Genomic DNA, 26876 nt, shown 5'->3' on the forward strand with positions numbered 1-26876 from the left:
ATTGTACTTCGTACCAACACTGCCTCTTTTCTATCCTATCCCATATGCGTATAGATCGAGGAAAAAATTGACTGTCTATATGTTTCTGTACACGCAACAAACTCTTCATGGTGTTCTCACGCTTAATATGTGAGATATGCAGGGTGGTTGTAGTTATATGTTCGCTACTTGAGAGGACTTCCATGAGAAACAAGTGATCGTAGGACAATGAAAACTTCATGGAAATATTTGTGAGGATATGCGGAAGAGAAATAACGAATAAACAGTTGAAAGAAATGCATTTTAATTTTCACACGAGACGGTAATATTTGTTAGTTGCGCACCATGATTATGTTCCATTTGCAGCCACGACAGGCTGGAGCCGCGCTAGAGATACCATTTCACAATTGTTTGCACGACATTTTCAACGGTGAACCGTTAAGCTGTTGTGAGACAGCTCCTGCAATGCTTGAAGATCGCCAATGCGTCCAGCATTCTCAGCCATGGCGACGCATAGGCTAAGAGCAGAAGCATATAGCGCGTGTGAGGTGACATGACACTACAGCGCGACGCGCACGTTCCTCACATGGCGCGATGGCCCTGTGCATATTGCGATGCGTACACCCCACAGCGGGGTGACACACGGGAGACGGACGGTTTTGAACTGCGTAGTACCGAGGGCGCGGTGGTGGGAGGTGGCCGTGGTGGGGATAGTTCTGATCCACATAAGACGCCATTTTATTTACTCAGTCACTATGGAGCAGTGGGGCTTGGAACGTTGAGTGTTTACCTGTGACAGTTTCGTGAAAAGTGGTGAGTCTATTATCGCTACGCGGCGATTGTTTCGTGCGCGGTTTAATGTCGGTCGACATGGAGCTGTTCTGAGCCGTAACACAATCCTCAGATGGGTGGAAAACTTCAGATCAACTGGAAACATACTGGATAAGAAGCATCCTGGCCCGAGATGCAGAGTAACGAGACCAGAAAATGTTGAATGTGTAAGGCAAGTGGCAGTCAGAAGCCCAGGACGGTCAGCTAGAGGTCATGCTAGTGAGTTACGAATCAATCCTGAATCGGTTAGAAGAATTTTGCATAAAGAATTAAAATTCCATCCCTACAAAATGCTCATTGTCCAACAACATAAGGAAACTGAGTTTGCTGTACGAGAAGACTTCGCTTACAGAATGCAAGTGATTTTGGTATCGAATGAAAATGAAATTTTATTGATGAGCGATGAAGCTCATTTTCATTTAAACGGGACGTGAATAGGCAAAACCTACGTTACTGGGTTCCAGCACATCCACACCTTATCCACCGGGGTCCTCTACACTCAGCAAAAGTAACAGTCTGGTGTGATCTTGGCTCTTTTGGCATTGTGGGACCTTATTTTTTTGAAGAGAACAGGGCCACAGTTACTGTTAATTCGATTCGTTACATTCATATGCTTGAAACATTATTGAAACCAGAACTAAGAAGACGACGAATCCCTTTAAAACGCATTTGGTTCCAGCAGGATGGGACAACATCGCACACCACAAACACTTCAGTGACAGTTCTTAGACGCATGTTTCCTGACCGGATTATCTCACGTTTTGGCAATGTTCCTTGGCCTCCGATGTCTCCCGACTTGTCAGTATGTGACTTTTTTCTGTGGGGATTCCTAAGAACTGTGCCTATAACCACAAACCACGAAATGGTTCAAATGGCTCTGAGCACTATGGGACCCAACTGCTGAGGTCATTAGTCCCCGAGAACTTAGAACTAGTTAAACCTAACTAACCTAAGGACATCACAAACATCCAAGCCCGAGGCAGGATTCGAACCTGCGACCGTAGCGGTCTTGCGGTTCCAGACTGCAGTGCCTTTAACCGCACGGCCACTTCGGCCGGCTCAAACCACGAAATTTGGACGAGTTGAAGAATGCAATCATTCAAGAAATTGCTGCCATCCCTGAAGAGATTTTAGTCCGTGTGATGGAGGATTTTGAGAAGAGACTTGAGTCCTGCATTCAAAATGATGGACATCACCATGATGACATAATTTTCCACAAATAACTTTGTTAACTAAAATGGCAAATAATGAACTTTGATTTTGTGTAAATAAATATGCATTAATTTTAAAGTTGGCTGAGTATTATTTCATTAAAAACCGTCCGTCTCCCGTGTGTCACCTTGTAGCCGGCCGCGGTGGTCTAGCGGTTCTAGGCGCGCAGTCCGGAACCGCGCGGCTGCTACGGTCGCAGGTTCGAATCCTGCCTCTGGCATGGATGTGTGTGATGTCCTTAGGTTAGTTAGGTTTAAGTAGTTCTAAGTTCTAGGGGACTGATGACCACAGATGTTAAGTCCCATAGTGCTCAGAGCCATTTTGTCACCTTGTACTTCGCACGTGCCGATTGGCGACGCTCTGCGCTGATAGAACCGAAGCGGGCTCGCTATAATCTTTCTCAAACGATTATACAGACACAATTCTGTGAAAATATTTGATTTTTGCCTTACTTGTAGCCTTATATGTCAGTTTCGTGTGGAAGTGTCCATCATCTCGCTGAAGGTCATATTTATTGTGATATACACATTTTAGTAAGACACTACGCAGAATTCAAAAAGTTTGCAATGAAAAATGGGGGTCGCTATGACTTTGCTTTGGGGCGCAATACACAATATGTTACTGCACATGAAATTTAGGTAACATATTGAATTTTTCTTTAGACTTGGGAGGAGGTCTCTATGTGTATCCGATCTCGAGAAAATGAATCGTATGTAGCGCATTCACTCCCGATCTCAAGATCGCGATAAGGAAATATTTACGTCATCTCTCATATCCCCTAAACCTCTCGAGACATCGAAACGAGATTTCGGCGAATGGTGGCACACAAGGTTAAAAATGGTTTAAATGGCTCTGAGCACTATGGAACTCAACATCCGAGGTCATCAGTCCCCTAGAACTTAGAACTACTTAAACCTACCTAACCTAAGGACATCACATACATCCATGCCTGAGGCAGGATTCGAACCTGCGACCGTAGCAGTTACGCGGTTCCGGACTGAAGTGCCTAGAACAGCACTGCCACCGCGGCCGGCGCACACAAGGAAGAGAGTACTTTAGACAGTTCGTAAACGCACTGAACTTCTTTATCTATAACGGTACTTTCTATTTAGTTTTTTCATGCCAGTGACTGTAATTCTTTAAGAGTTGTCCACAGCTAGTGAAACAAGAGTTTCCTGGTATGAAAATAAACATGAAATTTCTTCTCTTATGTTACCACAAACCGACATAACGAGGTTTTTCGTAAGCTATTGAGCTCTCTGGTCGCCAATTACTTATTATTGAGATACTTGTGACGATACTAACCCCCGTTACTAGATGAATAGGTCTAGTATGCAAGGCTTGCTTTGTGGATAGTGAGTGCGCGACATGGTGCGCCATTCACGGAAGTTCTTGGCGCGCCCGCGCGAGATTTGCATCGTGTCGGTGGGATGCATCCGCCGCCGGGCGGCCACGTGGCCGTCAGCTTGAGGCATTGTTTGGATTTTCGCGCATTACGCGAAAACTGTAACTGTGCTTCACCAAGAGCGATGCGGCAGTGGATTGTGGTCAGCAATATGCACGTTCTGAAAGATCGCTCTTTATTTCAAGTCACGAGACGAAAAAGTTACAGTAACTTGAAAATTGTTTAATATCACGAATACTGAAAAATTAATAAAAATAGTAAATAACAACTTACAGAGATGAGCGAGCGCTCATAAAAACGTTTCGTCATAGCGGATCGAGTGCCGTAGTCATATGTTAAGATTCATAAATAATGAAGCTCGTAAAGAGCAATAAACAAAGTTTGATGGGAAATTGTTTATAGAATTCCATAGAAAATTCATGACGTAAAGAACGGCACTATATAATATGTTTGGTGGCATCACACGTATTTTGAACTAGTTAAATTATACTATACAATTAACTTGCAATAGTTTCCATTGTTTGCAAATGATTACTAACATTTATCGCCTAGAATGAATTAATTATTATAGACATGAAGTTTTTGAGAAGCGCAATGTATAGATCGGTATATATTACGTCTATAAACAGTGCTATATGCAGTTCTATGTTAAAACTTTGCAGCACAGATGTAAACAAACAAATAAATTTGGGCTAAGTGGCGAAATTTTGCAAAAAAACTAAAAGTTGATTTACGTGCGATAGAATAATCCTAGAAATTAATGTAACACAGCAAATAAGATGTCGTTTTTAGCACGGTTCTATGGTGTACTTATATCTGTTGAGGGATGTATGTGTCAAAATTTGTAACCTTAACTGGTGAGACATGGTACTTGCATAGCGGGGGGGGGGGGGGGGGGTTACACATCCGAGCCTACATAAGCGAGTAGCCATCTTGGCCGTGGGGCAGTCGTTCGGGAGTTGGTGAGCGTGTGGGTGGCGGAGTTGGCCGGTGGGTGGCGAGCAAGCCCCACTTGTGGGTGGCTCATGTGGTCGTTTGAGTAAGAATTTTTCGCGCCGATTTATTTCGACAAAGAGTATTGTTTAATAGTGCACGTGTGCAAGCATATATTTGGTGAACTGGAAGTGCTACGATTATTTTTGTGAGTAGGAATTAGGAGGTATATATTGGCGTAGGTGAACATGTGGTTCCGCGCGGGATTAGCCGAGCGGTCTAAGGCGCTGCAGTCATGAACTGTGCGGCTGGTCCCAGCGGAGGTTCGAGACCTCCTTCGGGCATGGGTATGTGTGTGTTTGTCCTTAGGATAATTTAGGTTAAGTAGTGTGTAGCTTAGGGACTGATGACCTTAGCAGTTAAGTCCCATAAGATTTCACACACATTTGAACATGTGGCAATCTGTGATTTCGCGCCAAAACTGCTAGAACAAAGAGGACAGTGGGACTTGTGGTTCTGTTCGATTTGATTGAGTAACTTTCGATTATAGCAGCCTACATTACTGCTGTGGGGGGCTCAGACTCAAATTATTATTAAAGAAAATTGTAAACCGTCTCACCAGTGCTAATTTCATTGTGTGAAAGAAAAGGACGACGCCAATAAATAGTGATGATAAAAACTTAATTGAACTGTGTCGTGAAAAATGATTTTGCTATAATAATTGCCTTATTTTTGTTCCCTAGCATAAACTGTACTCATGTCTGAGTGAATATTACGAGGGTCACTCCAAAAGAAATGCACTCTATTTTTTTTTTAAATCCATCTTTTATTCTAGATGTTTGAAAGTTTTACAGTGCGTAGATGCATCCTTTAGGAACAATGTTTTCATTTCTCCACATAATTTCCATCCTTCTCAATTGCCATGCGCCATCTTGGAGCCAGCGCCTGTATTCCTGCACGGTAAAATTCTGGACCAACCTGTTGGAGCCACTGTTTGGCAGCGTGCACAAGGGAGTCATCATCTTCAAACCTTGTTCCTCGAAGAGAGTCTTTCAGTTTCCCAAAGAGATGATAGTCACATCGAGCCATGTCAGGACTGTAAGGTGGGTGTTTCAGTGTTGTCCATCCGAGTTTTGTGATCGCTTCCATGGTTTTTTGACTGACATGTGGCCGTGCATTGTCGTATAACAGAAAAACATCCTGGTTTTGCGGATGTGGTCGAACACGACTCAGTCGAGCTTGAAGTTTCTTCAGTGTCGTCACATATGCATCAGAATTTATGGAGGTTCCACTTGGCATGATGTCCACAAGCAAGAGTCCTTCGGAATCGAAAAACACTGTAGCCATAACTTTTCCAGCAGAAGGTGTGGTTTTGAATTTTTTTTTCTTGGGCGAATTTGCATGATGCCACTCCATTGATGCCTCTTCGTCTCTGGTGAAAAATGATGGAGCCATGTTTCATCATCTGTCACAATTCTTCCAAGAAATTCATCTCCACCATTCTCGTACTGTTCCAAAAGTTCGCTGCATACCGTTTTTCTTGTTTCTTTGTGAGCCACCGTCAACATCCTGGGAACCCACCTGGCACAAACCTTTTTTAACGCCAACACTTTCAGTATTCTGCAAACACTTCCTTCCCCTATTCCAACGTAGCGTGACAATTCGTTCACTGTGATGCGTCTGTCAGCAGTCACCAGTTCGTTAACTCTCTGCACATTGTCTGGAGTGTGCGCAGTACGAGGCCTGCTGCTATGAGGACAATCCTCAATATTGCCGTGCCCGCTTTCATCACGTAACCTGCTTGCCCACCGACTAACTGTACTGCGATCGACAGCAGCAGCTCCATATACGTTTTTCAACCTCTTGTGGATGTTTCCCACTATCTCGTTTTCACAGCACAGGAATTGTATGACAGGACGTTGCTTCTGACGAACGTCAAGTGTAGCAGCCATCTTGAAGACATGCTGTGACGGCGCCACTCACGGGAACAGGATAAACTAAGTTTTAAAAACAAGTGGAAATTATGTATCTAAGCACTGTATAACTTTCACACATGCAGAATGAAAACTGTATTTTTTTTTAAAATAGTGTGCATTTCTTATGGAGTAACCCTCATAATTCAAAAACTATAACTAATGCGTGGGTGTGAAACAGTGTACTAATGCACCAAGTGTGGAAATCATCCCCTGACACTTACGTGAGTGCCAAAATTTGCACTAACATTTTTTAATGAACATTTGTATGTGCACATTTGTGTGAACTCTTCAACCGCACTTATTTTCCGCCCCGTCGCATACTGTTTCAGAATTCTCTCACAATAGCTGCTGCAAAAATGAGTTTGTGCAAATTATGCTGTGTTTTGGCAAAAGAACCACAATTACACCTGTCAACAGGAGAAATGTGTCCATTATTCATAAATGGTAACGCTTTTTCGAATGAGAAAAGGTTGACAATTCACACAAAAATAAATCGCCAATTCTGTTGGAATTTTCATTTAATCCCATAAACCATCGTATTTTTGACACAGGGCAAGTGGAATGAAAGCTTCCCAAAGGATTTTATTCCTTTTCTTCATCTGAGCAGTATTAAAATAATGACGAGCGTACCTTTCAGTTGGAATGACACGCACATGCCAGATGCTGGTTATTCACGTACTCCTTGCCAAACTGACAACGTGTGATTGGCGAATAAAATCGTTGTTATTGAGAAAAGTAAACAATTGATACGTGGCACAACACAATGGTCAGTGTATTGTCAGCAGCTGTGAACACGCGCACGACCGGAATGAAGAGGCTAGCCAAGTGTGTTTTGCGGGAGGAAGAGTTCACGCCGTTCGAAACACATTGTCATGAAAGTAGATCTGCCTCTATCAGCAATACATTTCAACATATTAAATGTATCAGATCAGCACACTTTTTCAGGATACTCTTACTTTCGGAATAATACCGAAGACTACTTGATTTGTGTAGTCTGTTTTATTAATGCTGATAGTGCGTATGCAACCACTGAAATGTTTTTTCTCGGCACGACGAGCAGATTAAAAAAACATCGTTACTCGAGAGGGCTTCTCGACTGTTTCTAGCTTACAGTGGAAATGTGATGTCCACATGTACGTAGCATTATGTCTCTTATTCTATCCACATCCAAATAATGATAGTGATACTTTTGTACTGCATATCTCAGACGCTATTTACTAGGAGCACAAATGGGCCATACCTGTGGAAATTACGCCTTTTCGTAGAGATACGTCAGCATAACAGGCAGCAAGTACATAACCTTGTTACAATTTCATGCCTTGCTTCTAGATCACATGATTTTATAATATTCCTTACTTCCTTATTCACTATTCTCACAATGAATCGTCTGTCCCTTCTTACGATCTGGGAACATTGTGGAGGTAGAAGATATAATTCCAGTGGCCAATGGCTCACCAGTAATTGAACTGTGCATTGTTCTTGGCAAAAGAACAAACAAAACAAAGAAGTATACAGATATATGTAGCCGAAAACTACACTGCTGGCCATTAAAATTGCTACACCAAGAAGAAATGCAGAAGATAAACGGGTATTCATTGGACAAATACATTATACTAGAACTGAAAAGTGATTACATTTTCACGCAATTTGGGTGCACAGATCCTGAGAAATCAGTACCCAGAACAACCAACTCTGGCCGTAATAAAGGCCTTTATACGCCTGGGCATTGAGTCAAACACAGCTTGGATGGCGTGTACAGGTACAGCTGCCCATGCAGCTTCAATACGATACCACAGTTCATCAAGAGTAGTGACTGGCGTATTGTGACGAGCCAGTTGCTCGGCCACCATTGACCAGACGTTTTCAATTGGTGAGAGATCTAGAGAATATGCTGGCCAGGGCAGCAGTCTAACATTTTCTGTATCCAGAAAGGCCCGTACAGGACCTGGAACATTCGGTCGTGCATTATCCTGCTGAAATGTAGGGTTCCGCAGGGATCGAATTAAGAGTAGAGCCACGGGTCGTAACACATCTAAAATGTAACGTCCACTTTTCAAAGTGCCGTCAATGCGAACAAGAGGTGACCGAGACGTGTAACCAATGGCACTCCATACCATCACGCTAGGTGATACGCCAGTATGGCGATGACGAGTACACGCTTCCAATGTGCGTTCACTGCGATGTCGCCAAACACGGATGCGACCATCATGATGCTGTAAACAGAACCTGGATTCATCCGAAAAAATGACGTTTTTCCATTCGTGCACCCAGGTTCGTCGTTGAGTACACCATCGCAGTCGTTCCTGTCTGTGATGCAGCGTCAAGGGTAACCGCAGCCATGGTCCCCGAGCTGATAGTCCATGCTGCTGCAAATGTCGTCGAACTGTTGGTGCAGATGGTTGTTGTCTTGCAAACGTCCCAATTTGTTGACTCAGGGATCGAGACGTGGCTGCACGATCCGCTACAGCCACGCGGATAAGATGCCTGTCATCTCGACTGCTAGTGATACGAGGCCGTTGAGATCCAGCACGGCTTTCCGTATTACCCTCCTGAACCCACGAATTCCATACTCTGCTAACAGTCATTGGATATCGACCAACGCGAGCAGCAATGTCGCAATATGATAAACTGCAATCGTTATAGGCTACATTCCGACCTTTATCAAAGTCGGAAACGTAATGGTACGCATTTCTCCTCCTTACACATGGCATCACAACAACGTTTACCAGGCAACGCCGGTCAACTGCTGTTCGTGTATGAGAAATCGGTTGTAAACTTTCCTCATGTCAGCACGTTGTAGGTGTCGCCATCGGTGCCAACCTTGTGTGAATGCTCTGAAAGGCTAATCATATGCACATCACAGCATCTTCTTCCTGTCTGTTACATTTCGCGTCTGTAGCACGTCATCTTCGTGGTGTAGCAATTTTAAAGGCCAGTAGTGTATTAAGTACTAACGGATAGAGATGGAGCGATTAAACGGCGAAAAACGAAACACCACTCATCGTCAATGATAATAAATTTCAGTATACCGTAAGGCTGAATTTTCGGATGGGCAATACTTCCACTGTCCATATGCGTCATGCCGAAGTGAGCATATGGCAGGACTGCCTTCCCGCTCCCCGCTTCACCCCTCCCGCAGTGTTCGCGTGACGCGCAGCGCGAGAAACTGTGCCACAACCACAACGGCACGCGACTTGGCGCAGGCGCGTGTCGCGTCCCAGTCGCGTCACCTCGCAACTTGCGCTACCCTATTTAAACCCGTGAAGTTACAAAAACGCGCGCTGTGCTGCGCCGCGCCACACACGCTATACGCGTCTCAGTTTGCGCATAGTCTCATGTGATATACATATTTTAGTAAGACACAATGAAAAATTTGAAAAGTTAGCAATGAAAGACAGGGGCCGCTATGATTTTGCGTTTGTTGCGAATTACACCATATGCTGCTGCGTATGAAATATAGCTAACATATTGAATTTTTCTTTAGACGTGTGGAAGAGGCCTCTATCTGCCTCCGATCTCGAGAAAATGGATACTATGTGCCGCCTTCAATCCCGATCTCACGCCCGCGAGAATGAAATACAATATCCCTCGTACCTCCTAAACCGCTCGAGACATGGAAACGAGATTTTGGGGAATGATAGCACAGAAGGAGGAGAATATTTTGCCAATTCTTAAACGAACGGAACTTTCTTTTCTATGGTGATACTTCCTATTTTATTTTTTTCACTCCAGTAACTAATTTTTTTAAGAGTTAACGACAGCCAGTGAAACGAGACTTTCCTAGTATGAAAATAAGCATGAAATTTCTTCTCTTGTTACTGAAAACCGTCACAATGTTGTTTTTCGTAAGCTATTGAGCTCTCTGGTCGCCAATTACTTGTTTAATGAGACACTTGTTACAGAATTCTGTCGCAACAGCTTCTGCAAGATGCGTTTGTGCAAATTATAATGTATTTTGACAAACTAAGTACAATTAAGCCTGTCAACAAGAGAAAATGCTTGTTCGAATGAAAAAAGGTTAAAAATTCACGCAAAAATAAATTCTGTTGCAATTTTGTTTGAGTCCCCGTAACCGGCTATATTTTTAACATTGAACGAGTAGAATGGAAACTTAACAAAGGATTTTATTCCTTCTCTTCATCTGAGCAGTATTAAAATAATGACGAGCGTTTCCTTGAGGCAGAATGACAGGCACATCTCAGATACTGCTTACTCACCTACGGCTTGCCAAACTGACAACGTGTGATTCGCATATAAATAGTTGTTATTGGAAAAAGTAAACAATTGATCCGTTGCACTACACAGTGGTCAGTGTGTTATCAGCAGCTGAGAATAATGCTTGGGACAGGAATGCGAAAGCTAGCCAGGTGTCAGGTGTGCCTTGTGAGTGGAAGAGTTTATGTCGTTCGAAAAACATTGTCATTAAAGTAGATCTGCCTTTGTCAGCAATACATTTCAACAAATTAAGTATATCAAATCACCACATTCTTTCAGGATACCCTTACTTTCGGAATAATGCCAACCATTTCTTCATTTGTGTAGCCTGTTGTACAGTTAGTTTATTAATGCTGATAGTGTGTATGCAACCACTGAAATGCTTTTTGTCGTCACGACGAGCCAGTTAATACGTCGTTATTCGTGAGGGCTTCTCGACTGTTTCTAGCTTGCAGTGGAAATGTGATGTCCACATGTAAGTAGTATAATGTCTCTTGTTACATTATACAAGTAATGATAGTGAAATTTATGTACTTCACATCTTGAACGCTTTTTACCAGGAGCAAAAAGGTGTCATACCTGCGGAAATTATGCCTTTTCGACTTTTTGCAGCATAACAGGCAGCAAGTAGATAACCTTGTTTTACTTTCTCTCTTGCTTCTAGTTCACATGAAAAAAATGAGATGAAATGTCGTGTGGCTAGGGCCTCTCGTCAGGTAGACCGGTCGCCTGGTGCAAGTCTTTTGAGTTGTCGCCACTTTGGCGACTTGTGCGTCGATGACATGAGATGATAATGATGAAGACAACACAACACCCAGTCCCTGAGCGGAGAAAATCTCCGACCCAGCCAGGAAACGAACCCGAGCCCCTCAGACATAGCATACCGGCGCGCTGACCACTCAGCTACCGAGGCGGACTCTAGACTACATGATTTTATAATATTACTTACTTCCTTATTCACTGCCCTGGCGATGAATCGTCTATCCTTCTTACGACCTGAAAACATTGTGGAGGTAGAAAATATGGTTGAAATGGCTCTGAGCATTATGGGACTTAACATCTATGGTCATCAGTCCCCTAGATCTTAGAACTACTTAAACCTAACTAACCTAAGGACAGCACACAACACCCAGCCATCACGAGGCAGAGAAAATCCCTGACCCCGCCGAGAATCGAACCCGGGAACCCGGGCGTGGGAAACGAGAACGCTACCGCACGACCACGAGATGCGGGCATGTGGAGGTAGAAGATGTAATCCCAGTGGCTAATGGCTCACCAGTTATTGAACTGTGCTTTGTTCTTGATAGAAGAATAAACAAAACAAAAAACTATACAGATGTACGTAACTGAAAACTGTTATATACTAACGATGAGAGACGGGGCCTTAACGGCGAAAAACGAAACGCTACTCACAAGGGAACCTCCCCATCGCACCCCCCTCAGATTTAGTTACAACTTGGCACAGTGGATAGGCCTTGATAAACCGAACACAGATCAATTGAGAAAACAGGAAGAAGTTGTGTGGAACTGTGAAAAAATAAGCAAAATATACAAACTGAGTAGTCCATGGGCTACATATGCAACATCAAGGACAACGTGATCTCAGGAGTGGCGTGGTCCCGTGGTAGCGTGAGCAGCTGCAGAAGGAGAGGTCCTTGGTTCAAGTCTTCCCACGACTGAAAATTTTACTTTCTTTATTTTTGCATAGTTATTATCTGTCTATTCGTTCATTGACGTCTCTGTTCATTGTAATAAGTTTAGTGTCTGTGTTTTGCGACCGCATCGCAAAACCGTGCGATTAGTAGACGTGCCTCTCCAATCGGAACCGAAAACATTTGATTGCAAGGTCAGAGGTCAACCGATTCCTCCACAGGAAAACACATCTGATATATTCTATACGACACTGGTGACGGTATGTGCGTCACATGACAGGAATATGTTGTCGACCCACCTAACTTGTACACTTGGCGAATGGGTAAAAAGATTCTTCTACCTTGCCCGATTTAGGTTTTCTTGTGGATGTGATAATGACTCCCAAAAAAGTGATGAAAACATAAGAGTTTTGTCACATAAACTGAAAATGAAAAAATTAATGTTTTCACTCAATGGAAGATTTGAATTAAGGACCTTTCGTTCCGCAGCTGCTCACGTTACCACAAGACCACGGCTCTCCTGCGGTCCCAGTGTCCTTGATGTTGCCTATCTTGCCATGAACTACTCAGTTTGTATATTTTGCTTATTTTTTTCACAGTTCCACATAACTTCTTCCTGTTTTCTCAATTGATCTGTGTTCAGTTTTTCAAGGCCTATGCACTGTGCCAACTTATAACTAAATCTGAGGGGGGTGCGATGGGGAGGTTCCCTTGTCAGTGACAGTAAAATTCAGTATACTGTAATATTGTATTTTTCGGATGGGCAATACTTCCACCGCCCATATGCTCCACGTCGAAGTGAACATACGGCAGGACCGCTTTCCCGCTCCCCGCCTCATACCTCCCGCAGAGCTCGCCTGGCGCGCGGCGCGACTAACTGTGCCACAACCACAACGCCGCGCGACCTGACACACGCTCGCGTCGCGTCCCAATTTTCGCGCTCCCATTTGAATCTGCGAAGTTAGAAAAATGCGCGCTGCGCTGTGCCGCGCCTAGCGCGCTATACGCGTCTCAATTGGCGCCTAGCGTAACTTCTTCAATAATTTTTGGCTCAACGGCCGTCGACCTCCCCCAGGTGCAATTTCCAAATCTCATTTACTCAAACTTCCGAATCATGTTCTTTGATCCCGGTGAGGAAAGAGAATATCTGCATAATCGTTAAATGCGTTGATACTTGCGAAAAAGCAGCAGCACTATTGCTGTTGTTTTGAAAAAGAAAAAAAAAGCAAACAGCTTTAAGGGTTGTTCGGGGGAAGAGACCAAACAGCGTGGTCATCGGTCTCATCGGATTAGGAAAGGACGGGGAAGAAAGTCGGCCGTGCCCGTTCAAAGGAACCATCCCGGCATTTGCCTGGAGCGATTAAAGGAAATCACGGAAAACCTAAATAAGGATGGCCGGACGCGGGATTGAACCGTCGTCCTCCCGAATGCGAGTCCAGTGTGCTAATCACTGCGCCACCTCGCTCGGTAAACAGCTTTAAGAGTAAAGCCCTGCTCAGCTTGTTCAGATCCGTGTCAACTTTCTGCAACTGTAATACACACTGATGCTTGTATATGAACCCTACACCGCCGTACCAGTAGCGGCGCCTAACAACAACTCATGTCATTAACACTACTAACAAACCAAATCCTGCAGCACACAGTTCGTGTCTATGAAGCTGAGTACCCAAACGACAAATAGTTTTCCGTCTGCACTGGCTGAAGTAGCGAAAGTTTAATTATAGCCACTCTGTACAACAGTGGCAGCATAATTGTCACTCTATCTTCACCAAGTACTGTTTTCTCGATTTATCCAACAGGATTTTACGAGAACTATATCGTCTTTATTCCAACAATTCCAATTAAGTTCCCCGAGCACTTCTGCTACAATTTCATATCGGTTATATTGACCTTTGACGATCTTAGCAGCGCATCTTCGAATTCTTTAGATGTCTTTCGTCACGCCTGTATAACAAGGATTACAATACCTGAGCAGAACGGTACGCCTACTCTAAAACTGGTCACACTAGTATGCTGTATACGATTTTGTTTACAGATGCGTTGCATTTTGGTGCAACTCTTTTACCAAATCGTAAGTCTTCCATTCTCCTTCCCTGCTACTGATTTTTCGCGATCGTCCCATTTCGTATCGCTTCGTAATATTATCCCTAAATACACTGGCGTGCGATACTTAAGAACTGCTTAGTAATATAGACCAACGAAACTTGGACGATACATGCAAAGAACTACCACAGTGTGGTACGGAAGATAACTCAAAATACCCAGTGAGATGAACAGGAAAGACACTTTTATTCAAAAATAATGATTACACTGAAGTCACCGCGATTTATGATGTTCACTGGACATTAAAAAAGGCGGTACAGGCTTCTTTATAGGGCGTATGATCACCGCGGACGACAATGGAAGTTCTGATATGTGTTGCCATGTTGGCCGCAAGGTTGCTAACGAGTTCTTGTGGTAGGGCGTTCCATTCCTCTGCCAGCCCGCATGGCAACTGTTGGATGGTCTTTCGTGGATGTGGACGTGCTACAGTACTTCTCCCCACCATCGTACACGTGGTTGATGGGATTTAAGTAGGGGAAACGGGCAGGCTAGTCCATTTGCGGAATATCCTCTTGTTCCAAGAGGTTCTCCACCTGCGCCGTTCCACGCGGTTGCGCATTGTCACCCTTTAAAATGATGCAAGGGCTGAATACATCCCTGAAAAGAAGCAGTACAGGAAGGAGAATAATCTCACAATAGCGTTGAGCGGTGAGTATCGCGTGTTCCAAGACTTGGTCCCCATACCATAAAACCTAGACCACCAAAACGGTCACGTTCGACAACGTTCCTTAGTGCATTGCTGTGGTATACACCACTTCTAACAAACACCGAACAACGCGCGCCGGCCGATGTGGCCGCGCGGTTCTGGCGCTGCAGTCTGGAACCGCGAGACCGCTACGGTCGCAGGTTCGAATCCTGCCTCGGGCATGGATGTGTGTGATGTCCTTAGGTTAGTTAGGTTTAACTAGTTCTAAGTTCTAGGGGACTAATGACCTCAGCAGTTGAGTCCCATAGTGCTCAGAGCCATTGTTTTAATCCACAATTTGGCATGTATGGCATGAAGATGTTTTGCACCCCAGAGGGTTCACGCCCTTAACGCAGACGATTTTCCATGTCGAATAGAAATTCTACCAGTGGTTTTTGCAAAGATGTGCCATTCTACCGGACTTTCCGAACCGTGTACTTTTTACGGGTGAGGTATCATTTACATTAGAGGGTATGTTCAACAGCGACAATCAACGCTTGTGGGCACGTGAAAATCTGCACGTCGCCTTTGGTCGTGGTCTCCAAGATCGCTTCCTGTCAACATTTGGGCTGACTTGGTAGGCCACAATCTGCTAGGTCCATACATGTTCTCCCGGCGATTGAACGCAAACAGAAACTTAATCTTTCTACGAGAAACTCTGCCAGAGTTGTTGGAACATGCTCCACTCAACTTTCGACAGCGAATGTGGTACCAACACGATAGTGCACCTGCGCACTTCACACATGCCCATAGTGCTTAGAGCCATTTGAACCATTCTGAACAACCAGTGCAAAATTTTAGCTCAGTCAAACAACTCGGTGCTAGACCCAATCGCCGTGACGTTCTGAAATTTTCACCCGCACGGTAGTTTATTTAGACAATTTTTTTATTTAATTTTTACTTACTTGTAGAAATTAGTAATCTAAACCAATGCGAATTTTCATTAATTACGTGAGTCGTGCTTGGACGCTGCCACGGTAACTCAGCGTATTCGGTCAGAGGGTTTAGCTACCCTCTGTAATAAAAAAAAAAAAACTGAGCAAACGGATCAACGAACAACCCGAACGAGCGTCATCGGACGTCCGCCACGAACAAATTCAACGAAGAATATAGAACAAAATGAGATAAAAAAAAGGTCCCGAGTTCGAGTCTTGGTCTGGCACACAGTTTTAATCTGCCAGGAAAGTTTCAAAACACCGGATGTTTGCTATGGAAATTATGTTTTGCAATTTTCCATTTTTTCAATATTACACGAATTTATAATATTCTTAGGATTGGTGAATCAAGAAGATGCTATTTCTTCCTCTTTTCATGCAAGAAGTACGAATTCCTACTAGAAGAACTGAGCAGAACATTGATGAGTGTGTCAAACCTTATGTGGAAGAGAGTGATTTACAGAGACGTTTGACTAGAGTTACAGACACGAAACGCGGCAAAATTTTGGTACATTGCTACGATATGACAGCAAGAAACACACGTTGACTAAATGGTGCTTTTACAGATCTGGGAAAATCGTCCAAAAACGACACTTCAGAATATTTAGAGAAAAGTGGACGAAACATGACAGGTAACTTGCAGCACTGACAAGTCAGGTGCCTTATGATGTTCACTCTACCATTCTTCGATTTCTTGAACACCACCTTTAGATGCAGGAAAAAAGAACAGCGATATAGGTACTGAAAATTCTAGGAAGTAAGCTGTATATCATCACATGTGGGTGATAAAGAGCAATTTATGCATTCAAGCCAAACCTCTTTTAAGACCATTTTTTCTTATCTGGTGAGGAGAGGAACTCTTTAAGAACAAGTATTTTTCTCGCTCTAATGTACATTTTAAGTGCCCGCTTTCTGTCGTGAGCATCTTATCGGTATTTTCCCTGTTTATGCGCCTATTGAGAAATAACCACAATATTGATCCGGAAAGTAGTAGGGCTGCAGTCATAGCCTTCCAAAATATGTTAAGCACGACAACACGCAAGTAATTCTGCAAGAAGACGAGGGTGAAGTAGAGGCAGAGTAAAATAATCAACCGAAGCTTCATTTTCAGCATCAAAGTAGTATTTCTCCGTTTATAAAATATAATTCCCACCTTTTGTAACACCTGGTACAAAAACTTTCCTCAGGACATTTTCTGTCAGCAAAGAATTCGAAAATAGTACTTCTTCACTTTTGCAGAATCATGAAAGATTACAACATTTTAACACAAGATGGAAGTAAGAAACAATTTGTTTTGCAGATTATTGCTGAACAGCGTGAAAAATACCTAACTACTACCAAAACCTCCTTCAGCAGAAAATAATGGTTAATAACCATTTGTTCGCATTAGGTTCCAACGGAAGTTATAAATAAACACATGTTTCTGTAATAGCAGTTGTGTGCATTATTAACAAATACTTAAATTTTGTTATTTTTCACGTCTTTAGTCACTATTGGTTGTCAATGTTTTACCCTTCCGTTGCCAAGTTTTATTTTACCAAGTGAGATATTCCGACTACCACAATGCAGTTTTGTAATTATCTGTAAAATTTCTTTTTGATTCTGTTCATTTCAGTGTATAGCCTTACTTAGTATTGAAATACAATTTTACAAATTGTTCTTAGTCTTTAAACTGAACGTAGATGAAGTTTTGTAACTATCTGTAACATTTATTTTTGATTCTGTTTATTTCAGTGAATAGCTTTATTTAGTATTGAAATACAATTTTTCAAATTATTCTTAGTCTTTAAATTGAACGCAGATGCAAAGTACAATAAATTTTATGTCATTCACAAGTGAAATTAAATATTCGACACCTGTAAAATATGGCTGTCACTGTAGTAAACTAGTAACTGGAAACAAAATTACAAATAATATTTTTCAACTGCTCATTCAGTAAAATTTTTGTACAACATGCATTTCACAATAACAGTCTCTCTTCTGAGTATGGCACAAATAGATTTCTTGCATATTATACAACAGATTCTTGTTTTGTGATCTTTATTCTTCTTGCAATCTTGACATCGAAATGGTGTTGGTAACTTGGAACGCTGAGGTTATTTCAATACCACATGGTTTCGGTGCACCTTTTACAACCTTAAGAAGACCGCTGATATTTCTAGCTCTTTCCTGCATGTTATCTTTGCTGAGCCTAAATATTAGTTCAGTCATAAAGAGCTTCCATCAGTTCCAATTATTCTGTCACTCAAAGTCTTTGCGTGTATGGAATATATGAATTACCTGTTGCAGTATCTACCATTTCCATGAAGATTCTTAGCGGCCGTAGCCTGGTACCTCTAACACAGCTATAATCTGGTCATTTTTCTCTATTATCTACAGCACCTCAGGTTTTGTTGCAGTGAAGTGTGATTTCAGATATGTACTTTTTTCTTCACCACTCACTTGCCTCTCATGATGCTGAGTAGGAGTGAGATTACCGACTTGCCCCTTTTTGGAGCACAGGAAATCACAATAAAGTTATTTGTGAAACCAAACATTGAAGAATGGACTTTTTTCACTGGGTAAAACATCCCTCGTAGCTTCTTTCTTACTGGAACTCGACAACGGAAAATTTAATACTGAAGGTGAATGAGACTGCCTCTGTTTTGTACAAACAGCCACTGGACTTCTGAACATCCTTCATACCACGAATAACAGGGAAAAAGCGCTGACACTACAATTCTGCCGAACTCAGAGAGTTGTGCTGACAGAAAACGTCGCACCGCAATGCTAAATGAAATGCCGCGTTGCTCCGAATACTTCCGAGAAGTACCGAGCAAAGCCGAGTGACAGGTAGGCCTTGGCCCGCCCGCGAACCACACATGGTGCGCGCGTGAAGTTTGGCACGCCGTGGCCGGCCCTCGCCCAGAGCATCCCGTGAATGGGATTCAGGTCAGGGATTCGAGTTGACCACTCTACAAGCGTGATGTCCTCATGCTGCAGGCGTCACTGTGCTACTTAGACAAGCTTTATGAGGCATGATCATAAAGTTTCAATTATCATCATGAAAAACAAAGTCGTAATTTTTTTTGTTTGTTTGCAAGTATGTGCTTTCAGTCCACGTACACACTGAAATCCTTATCCAATGGTACCGCATCATACTGTTAAACAAACTGAGCCATACTGCAGCTCACGTTGGTGCCATTTGTAGTTTTCCGCCCTCTGTTGGAGGCCAGTCGGTATCGTTTAGTTGGCATGGTTGCGGTTGTTTGTCTTCTCGTGTTTACTGGCGCGACTCGGTTTCGCCTGTCCGCTAGTGGCGGCAGCGACGGTTATCGATATGTAGTGGCTGTTGCCCTATCTTTGGGGCGACGTCGTTGTTTTTCAGGGTCGTGTGAGTGGGTGAGTTCGGTTGGGGACTCAGGAGCAGCGAGGTCCGCGCAGTGCCAGAACACGCCGGGACTGCTGGTGGCACGGATGGACTGCCGGATGGAAGGGCTGTGGTCACGAGGGTGCACGACCTCGTCGTAAACCGGATCCAGCAAGCTTTAAGATGAGTGCATTTCGATCCAAGTAGAGAAACCTCCACCATTGTGGTATCTCGCGATTCTCCGGTGACTTGGGTTCGTGCTGCTGCTCGTAGTGTCGCTGAGGCGAAGAGCAGCGAGTGGAATGCTTTCTACTCTGCTGGTAGTGGTTCCTTTCTCGTTCCGGGCGCTATAAACACCGTTCTCTGGGGACGTAGTGCAGACCGCCGGTTCCGGCTTTGCCGTATTGTTCCATTGTTGCATTTGGTTTATCGGACGTCAGGTAGCTTCAGCAAGATTATCATTAGTCAGTCGTTAGACTGCCACTAGTCTGAGTTACCATCTCGTGAAGTGAATGCAACTCTTGGCTGCCTGTATCATCGCCCGCGAAAGTGTTCGTTGCCGGACCTTCTCAGAGGTCGATTCCTGGAGCACCGTCTGTGGCCCCTTGTGTTACAAAGTTTACCATCATCTTACTTCGCACGTTTGGTTATCAGTTGCTTGTTTTCTTAATTAACCTTTGCTATTGTATTTGCTGTTTTACAGCAGGTTTCTAAATTTTTTATATTATTGCACTTCCTGGTGAGTAAGGCCTTCAGCCGTGATTGTGTTCATTTGCCTTAAAATTCTAATTTAGTATTTGTATTTTAACAGTAAGCCTTAAAACCTTATTTACTGCCATTCCTGGCGTCTGATGCCTTCTGCTGTGTTTGTAGCGACTTGCCTATAATATTCCAATACCTGTAATTTGTAAGTTCCAACGAGTTTTAAACAATTCTTAATTTATTGCCATTCCTGGCGTGTAAGGCCTTCTGACCAGATCACAGTGGCTTGTTTTTAAAACATTATCTGTTGTATCTGTAGTTAATGGTGATTTGCTGTATTGTATCTCACTGAAAACACTATTATTTACACAGTTGTTTACTCCTTCATAGAAGCGTGTGGTATTTTAATTATTGTTGAGTGTGGAACTACTAGTTTAAAATAAATTGTGTGTAACTAAAAGGCAACCAATAGTAACTTATTAAGGCCCCGTCCACAATCCGTAACCGAACGCTGCCTTCCCTTGACTATCAGGGCTCACAAACCACTACAGCCGACTGCTAAAGTGGAGTACTGTAAGGTAATCAGTTTTCTGCATTTGAAGGGGAAAGACGCAACAATGACACATACTGCATTGGTGGAAATGCACGACAACGATGCATCATCATATGACACAACAACTAAGTGCTGCTAATGCTACTCTGTGAATAACCGGGAATCGCAAGAGAAGTGAAGGCTCTGGGGCTCAAAGACCGGTGTTTCAGAGTAAGGAGATAGTGAGAAAAGCGAAGATTTGTCGTTGACCAGTTTTCACCGTCTTGAACGACGTTTTGAAAATGACAAAAGGTCGCTACTCTGTAGTTTTAATGACTGCTGACACCCATTCATAACGCCCGCCGAGCCGAGGCAGCAGTGGAAATGTTGCAGCCGCTCCGGTCCAGTCGAGATGTCTTCAGTAGCTGCCTGATAGCTATGGACAAGCGGTGGGTGTTTCACTGCGACCTCGAGACAGAAGTGCAAAGCAAGCAGTGGGAACGTGTAGATTCACTGATATTGATAAACGCCATCATTGCTGTGTGTTTTTTGGAACTGCCATGGTGTGGTGCTAACAGATTATACTCGCAAATACGCCATCAGTCAAATGAGCATACTACTGAAATCTGCTGATGAGGTTATGAGAGGCTATGAAGACGAAGCGTCGTAAGAAGCTGTCCAAGAGCGTAATTTTTCATCATGCACAAAACGCAGTCCCACATGCTGCTTCTTTGGACTATCAAATTTTGCCTCGCCTCTCCTCCCCTCCTCCATGTGCTCCTGACATAGCAACGCGACGTCTTCCTTTTTGCTGAGATGAAGAAAACATTGATTGACATGCATTTCCAGAACGACGACGAGTTTGAGGTGGAACGTTTCTTGAACAGCCAAATCGAAGACTTACATAGCTAAATTGAAGATTGACACCACTACGGTCCGTGCCAGATTATTCGTCGCTTGGGAAAATGTGTTGCATTGAAGGTGAATATGTAGAGGAGGATTAACACCATCTAAAAGTTTCGTGATCCAACTTGATTTTTTTAAAGTGATGATTACATACACTCTAAGATAAAAAAAAGAAAAGAGACGACACACCACCAAGGAATTATCCGAATTGGACCGAAATCGGTAGGTGTGATGACATGTACAGGCAAACAGATGACTAAAATTCAAAAAAATTAGATGATTTATTCAAGAGGAAAAGCTTCACAAATTGAGCAAGTCAATAATGCACTGGTCAATCTATAGCCCTTATGCAAGAATTTTTCGGCTTGGCACTGAATGATAGAGATGATATCCTCCTGATGGATATCGTACCAAATTCTGTCCAAATGGAGCCTTAGATCGTTGAAATATCGAGCTGGTTGGAGAGCCCTCCCCATAATGCTGCAAATGTTCTCAAGTATGACTTGTCAGGCATGAAGACAAGTGGTAGAAACTCTCGACTTCTGCGGAAGGGCAGTGTCTTGCTGAAATGTAGCCCAAAATTACTTGCCATGAAAGAACAAAACGGGGCGTAGAACATCGTCGACGTATCGCTGTGCTCAACACCATTGCAAATGGGCTGTTTGCTGTACAAAGATGAGCTCAGATCCTTTCTGTGAGCCGCTTATTAATAGTCGTTGTGGTCAATGAAACACCGGTTGCACGTCGGATGTATGGTAATTATGAATCCGGGGCTCTGAGTGCCCCTCTGACTGTTGCTCTGTCCTCACGTTCTGTCGTCTTTCTAGGTCGAAAGCTTCCTTCTTGACACTGTTCTCGGCCATGATTCACCCTTTCCTGCCAACATCGACGAATAGTGGCATCGCTCTTATTCAGATATTGAGCGATTAGCCCATCAGTCCAACCGGTTTCTTTGTACCCAACTACATATCCTTTCTTAAATGCTGACATTTGTGTATATTGTTCACGCTCCTGTATGCGAAGCATAGTTACTATCCAACTGAGTACATGGAATGAAATTCGCAAAGACTTTATGCCCTGGTACTGACATGTTGTCTGTTTACTATCACTGCAAGCTGCGCGGTGAAAATGCGTTGCAGCGTCAAACATTCATCCAACGGCCGCCAAAATTTACAATTTTGCATTTTCCATCGATATCTGTATGAATATCAATTTGTGATCAGTTTGCACAACTCCTACGTGGTGCGTCTTCCTTTTGTTTGTTTTCTGTTCTTTTTTTAAAATTACCTCTCGTATGTACCCCTAACATTAAGGCGAGGATACTGACGCTGCCACACCAGGGTATTTCCATAAATCGTCAGAATTATAAGTTTTTCCAGGGACGCACCATGTGGAAATGTAAACAGTACTGTCATGAAACCCTCATTGTTATTTTCCTTCAGATCGATCACATACAGGACATCACGACAGAAATTTTCAGCGAATTACGTGATACAGCGCATTTTCAGAATATTGTCAGCAGTCCATTATTTGAATAACTACACGGAAGAAGCGATCAAAAATGGTTCAAGTGGCTCTGAGCACCATTGGACTTAACGTCTGAGGTCATCAGTCCTCTAGAACTTAGAACTAATTAAACCTAACTAACATAAGGTCATCACACACATCCATGCCCGAGGCAGTATTCGAACTTGCGACCGTAGCGGTCGCGCAGTTCCAGACTGAAGCGCCTAGAACCGCTCGGCAAGTAACGATCACATTGAAGAGTTGCGTTAGCAAGCACTTGTTAAAATATAGTCATTCATTAACTCACTTACACTCACAACTTGTATAACATAGTTCTACAATTGCTAATATTAACACAGGGTCTTCATACACTGAAGAGCCAAAGTAACTTGTACACCTGTCCAATATCGTGTAGGGCCCCCACGACCACCCCGATGTGCTGCAACACGACGTGGCATGGACACGACTAATGCCTGAAGTAGTGGTGGAGGGCACTGACGCCATGTATCCTGCAGGGCTGTCCAAAGATCCGGAAGAGTACGAGGGGGTGGAGATCTTTTCTGAACAGCACGTTGCAAGGCATCCAAAATATCCTCAATAATGCTCATGTCTGGGAAGTTTGGTGGCCTGCGAAAGTGTTTAACATCAGAAGAGTGTTCCTGGAGCCACTCTGTAGCAATTGTGGGGTGTCGCATTGTCCTGTTGGAATTACCCAAGTCAGTCGGAATTTACAAAGGACATGAATGGATGCAGGTGATCAGACAGGATGCTTACGAAGAAGGAGGAGATTAGTGTCCCGTCGACAACGAGATCATTAGAGGCGAAGCACAAGCTCGGATAAGGGAAGGATTGGGATGGAAATCGGCCGTGCCCTTTCAAAGGAACCATCCAGACATTTGCCTGAAACGATTTAGGGAAATCACGGGAAACATAAATCAGGATGGTCGGAGACGGGTTTGAACCGTCATCCTCCCGAATGCGAGTCCAGTGTGCTAACCACTGCGGCACCTCGCTCGGTGGGATGAACGTGTCACCTATCACAGTCGTATCTAGACATATCAGGGCACCCATAACACTCGAACTGCACACGCACCGCACCAACGCAGAGCCTCCACCAGCTTGAACAGACCCCTCTGCTGACATGCAGGGTCCATGTCTGTAGTTCTTAGTCTAATGGCTAGTGTTGCTGCCTCTTGATCACAGGGTCCCAGGTTCGATTCCCAGCAGGTTTGCGGATTTTCTATGCCTGGGAACTGGGTGTTTGTGTTGCCCTCATCATTTCATCATCATCATCATCATCATTTGTGACAGTGGCTCGATTGGACTGCGTGAGAAATTGGACTGGTTAAAAATTGAGACTTTGTACAGGCGCTGATGACCGCACAATTCAGCGCCCCACGAACTAAGCAGCATCATCATCATCATACAGGGTCCATGGATTCATGAGGTTGTGTCCATACCCGTACACGTCCATCTGCTCGGTACAATTTGAAATGAGACTCGTCCAAACAGGCAACAGGTTTCCAGTCATCAACAGTTCAATGTCGGTGTAAAGCTATGTGTCGTGCAGTCATCAAAGGTACATTAGAGAGCCTTCGGCACCGAAAGCCCATATCGATGATGTTTTGTTGAATGGTTCGCACGCTGACACTTGTTGTTGACCCAGCATTGAAATTTGCAGCAATTTGCGGAAGGGTTGCACTTCTCGTCACGTTGAACGATTCTCTTTAGTCGTCGTTGGTCCCGTTCTTGCAGGATCTTTTTCCGGTCGCAGCGATGTCGGAAATATGATTCTTACCCGATTCCTGTTGTTCACGGTACACTCGTGAAATGGTCGTACGGGAAAACCTCCCTCTTTGTCGCTACCTCGGAGATGCTGTGTCCCATCGCTCGTGCGCCGACTATAAAACCACGTCCAAACTCACTTAAATCTTGTTAACCTGCCATTGTAGCAGTAAACGATCTAGCAACTGAGCCAGATACTTGTCTTATATAGACGTTGCCGACCGCAGTGCCGTAGTCTGCCTGTTTACATATGTCTGTATTTGGATACGCTTGCCCATACCAGTTTCTTTGGCGCATGAGTGTATTTGCACTGCATGGCTGTCACATTGGCGACTGAATGATCAACAATGCTGTGACTAATGTGACTTATTAACTGTGATATAGATGATGACAGTGCGGGGTTTCCCCTATATCTATCTATAGGTTTGCGACGAAAATTGTCAACAAACCGATTACAAAATGATAAAACCAGCTTATTCAGATTTTCAATAATAAGATAAAAATACAATTATAATGTTTATACACATTCAGAAATTAAGGTTTTACGTTTTCACTATTTTCCAAATAGTCATTAACGAGATATTAATAGACGTAAGAATTTTTTGCACGTTTTTGTTTCAAAACTACCAAGGTTATTCCACGACGACAGTTTCACACTTCAGATGTTTAATTAAGAAACCCATTTTCCGATTAATACATTTTTACTAAAAGAAAAAACCGTATACTTACACACTCTAAGAGAAAAAAAAAACGATACACAACGAAAAAGTTTTCAAATAAGTCACAGACTGATATTCATACAGATATCGACAGAAGATACAAAACTGTAAACTTTGGCGGCCGATGGACGAATGTGTGAAACTGCTGTCCTGTTTCACCACACAAGTAACTAAGTTCGTAAACAGGAGACATGTCGATACCACGGCATAAAGTCTTTGTGAATTTCGTTCCGTGTACTCAGGTGGACAGTAACAATGTCTCTTACACAGGCGCGTGAAAAATATATGCAGGTCGGTATTTGAGAGAGGACATGTATTTGGGCTCAAAGATGCCACATGGAGTTATCAGCAAATAGCTTTATATTTCAACAGGAGCGATGCCACTATCCGTCAGTGTTCACAGGAATGAGTGAACCATGGCCAAACACAGCGTCAAGAAGAAAGCAGTTGATCTAGAGAGACGACAGAACGAGTGGAATGAGCAATCGTCAGAGATGCACTAAGAGCCCCAATTCATCATTGCATCGGTCCAGCGTGCAACCATTAATAGGCGGCTCTTAGCAAGGGGTGAGCTCACAGCACTGCTTGCTGGCTGACCTCTGTACGCCAACAAGCCTGGTTGCAGAGGTGTCGGGCACATTCGGCTTGGAATCTCATTGACTGGAGTACCTCTTCGAACGGAGTCCCGATGACCAGGGAAGAAGTGTCTGGAGAAATCCCGGGCGGTGTCGGGATACCAACGTGACTGTCGACGGCCATATTGCCCGACAACCTGGAGTATGGTCTGGGTTTCATTTCATAGAAGTATCCCTTTGTTGACATCCGTGGCAGCTTTACAGCACAGTGGTCCATCGAGGATAGCTTACGTTCCGTTTTGTTGCCCATCATGGCAAGCCATCCTGGGCATACATCTGAGCAAGGTAATGCCCACCCACAACCGACGAGAATTTCTACTGATTGTCTTCGTGCTTTTCAAGCCCTGCCTTGGCCAGCAAGGTCACCAGATCAGTCCCCAGTTGAGAACGCTTGGAGCATTATGGGTAGGGTCCTCCAACCAGCTAAGGGTTCTGATGATCTAACGCTCCAATTGGACGGAGTCTGGGATGATATCCCTCAGGAGGACATCCAACAACTCTATCACCCACAACCGACGAGAATTTCTACTGCTTGTCTTCGTGCTTTTCAAGCCCTGCCTTGGCCAGCAAGGTCACCAGATCAGTCCCCAGTTGAGAACGCTTGGAGCATTATGGGTAGGGTCCTCCAACCAGCTGAGGGTTCTGATGATCTAACGCTCCAATTGGACGGAGTCTGGGATGATATCCCTCAGGAGGACATCCAACAACTCTATCAATCAATGCAAAGCCAAATAACTGCCTGCTTAAGGGGCAGAGGTGGACCAACACCTTATTTTGCTCGATTTATGATGCACTTTCTCTTAAATGAATCGTCCA

The 26876-nt window shown here is 43.6% G+C and overlaps 1 protein-coding gene across 1 annotated transcript in view; it reads left to right on the forward strand.

Annotated features, from left to right (window-relative positions):
• Positions 1-26876, forward strand: part of LOC124787894 (glycoprotein-N-acetylgalactosamine 3-beta-galactosyltransferase 1-like) — a 343470-nt gene that overhangs the window by 115646 nt on the left and 200948 nt on the right. The gene's annotated exons all lie outside the window — the stretch shown is intronic.

Source organism: Schistocerca piceifrons, chromosome 3 (genome assembly GCF_021461385.2).
Source record: "Schistocerca piceifrons isolate TAMUIC-IGC-003096 chromosome 3, iqSchPice1.1, whole genome shotgun sequence".
Lineage (NCBI taxonomy): Eukaryota > Metazoa > Arthropoda > Insecta > Orthoptera > Acrididae > Schistocerca > Schistocerca piceifrons.